Below are 2935 nucleotides of genomic sequence, written 5' to 3' on the forward strand. Positions count from 1 at the left end.
TCACATCGACGATTCCACCGCCACCTGCTGAGTAAACATAACACTCACAATCTTCGCCACCATTTTGGGCATTTGATTATTAATCTGCATTTGAAGACCCATTTTGATCAGAAAGCACACCAGTTCTTCAGAATTGGACTCTAGCCTTTTTTATTCGCTGAGCTAAACCTCGTAGGCTCGAAAATCACTTTTCTCATTTTTTAATTCACCCTATATAATTAAGTTTTATAGTTGTCGGTTAAAAGCGGAATCCATATGAAATAGTCTTTCCGCGTATGCCAGCGGAACATCCCAGGAAGGAATCTGACACAGCGTGGAGAACCTCTGGCTAATACCTCTAAGCATTTGTTTCAGCCCATGTTCTAGATTTTACATGTGAAGTCAGCTGACTAAACCAAGCTTGTCGATAGGTAGATTGCATGTAAATGTAGCTTTACTGTTTTAACCAGTTAATATCAGTTTGCATGGACACACAACTGGCATCTCGTCAATTATGGCTGGAGAGATCCCAGCCTGGATATCGTTTGCTTTTATCGCAAATGATGCTGTTTACGTTTCCCCATCGTCAATATTATAATATTATTTAGGCCTTAGATTCAATTGCTGCATCGGTTAGCTAAATATTTAGTGTCAATACGGTATTGATACTTCTATAGAAAAACTTATGGAGTAAAGCGAACTCATTTGTTACTTCTTCGTCTGCCTCCAAGTTTATACTTCTCATAGCCTTCTCACAAAGAATTAATATTATTCGACTGCCGTAATAGAGATACAATTTTGTCTAATGTATTTTATACACAATTGGATCTTGTTTGGGCTATACACCTTCTGATACAATCAGTACCTTTATCTTCTGGTTTCGTTCATAACAAAAATGGTGGATTCAACTAAACTACCTTTACGGTAGACTTAAAGAACCCACCTATATATTTGCACGCTTACAAAACATCAGATTGTTATAGTAAAAGGAAAAATTAGAGTTATTTTTTTAAGTTTGTTATTCACCTACTTTAACTGCAAAAGTTGACCCTCGAAATTAAAGCAAATTAAAATGATTAATTGGTTTGTGATTCGTGTTACTCATAATACTACCTTATTTCATGCTTACCAAGGTAGATTGTCAAATTTCCCACAAAAATGAATCTGACGACGCTTTAAATTGTTTTGTCAATTCTACTGCTTAAATTTTGCTAGTCCATTTCCAAAAAAAAATGATGAAAAAAATTCAATAAAGAAACTAGTAGACATCTCTTAAGTTGTTTTTTTCTTATTGTTCTCTGCCTCGTCAAATAGAACTTACAATTTATACAAATTGCTTGATATCAGTACAATCAATGTCAATCAAAATACATAATAGATATAGCGATAGGCCTTAATTACGTAAACCAGTAGGTAATTCATTACCAAACAGGAAAGGATACCAATCTTAGCGGTACTGTTTCGAGCTAGTGAAAATAACACAAAACCTTATACTCGGTTTAGTGAACTCATTTGGACAAGGTGGTTTTAGAGTGTTGAAAGTGTACTTTTTCATGGGAAAAATGGACAATTTTCCCAAATTTTCCGCGCGGATAACCCTCAGGGTCTTTTTGCTATAGTGTGGCTACAAGTATTGGTCTATGCGTATATCTGACCGTCCCTGAATTCGGTAGAAAACCGATCTAGTAGTTAACGCTTGACTAATAAGTATAACACAGAAATTTGTAAAATTCACAAAAACAACAATTAATACACTTAACATGCATTTAGATGTGCTATGGTGTAATCCGTTTACAGCCGGCTACAGCTCAGAAAATCAATTCCCTGCAGAATAAGAGCCAAAGTGTTCGTGACTTTATCGAGTCAAATAAGGAACTCATTGGCAATGTGCACCGTAACGTCAACAAGACAATACGCCAAAACAACGTTATTGTTAGCGACGTTATTAAACATTGAATCAAAGAAGTCGGCTTGAGCCAACTGAACAAAGACATGAGACTGAGCAAGACGTATTACCGAATCAAAACAGTCAAACCGATTGTTAACGAAACGATCAAAGAAAGTCTAGATCACGTAAATGAAGTTATTAAGGAGTAGTTTCGTAATATTTTGATCAATAGTTGCCGCGAAACTGTAATGCAGCTGAAGGCGACCTTTGATAACAGCTTAATTAATAATGCTCATAAGACCTCCAACCCGGAAGGCCACTTGAATCGTGTCCTTAATGATGCACTCCGTAAGCTTTGTGATAAGCTTTATGGAACAATCAAGGAGTTGTGGGAAAATCACTCAATGATGCGGCAGGGCTTGTAGATAAGGAAATACCTAACTTAAAAAACACTTAAATGGAACTTTTAGCAATTCGGTTTATGAGATATGTCCTAGGCTCCAGAAAATAGTCAAGAAACTAGACGGCATCTTTTACAGGGAAGCAGCTTATAAACGAAAAAGTGGAAAGCCAAAGGGATAGAAAAAATCGCTGAGATTTTGAAGATCACATATATCGAACTGTCGATAACTCATCTCATGAAGTACGTGGTACACGTGCACGAACTAGGAATCACATCAAATCGGATACTCAATACCTCGGCGAGCGATATGGCGGAGATTGTCGATAGGAAAATATTTAGTCTGGAAGATATTGCAACTGCGAGCATCTACAATGCTATAATCGAAACAAATTGAGGATTGAAGGAACCCTATTTATTTTCTACACTGACCCCGTAATGGTTAAAGGAATAGGAGCTGAAAAGTTACAATTCGAAAATAAACTTACCTGGGGGAAAGGGGGTACCAATGACCATGTATGTAGCATAGCATGCACTCAACGGTATTTCGAATTTTCTATAGAACATAATCACACATCACAGATGAACGCATTGATGGTTTGGCTATTAAAAAGAGTCATCGTAGTACTTCGCCGACACGGGGCTGTGTTGGACTCCACTAGGTACCC

This window comes from Varroa jacobsoni, unplaced genomic scaffold, assembly GCF_002532875.2.
Source record: "Varroa jacobsoni isolate VJ856 unplaced genomic scaffold, vjacob_1.0 scaffold_1113, whole genome shotgun sequence".
Lineage (NCBI taxonomy): Eukaryota > Metazoa > Arthropoda > Arachnida > Mesostigmata > Varroidae > Varroa > Varroa jacobsoni.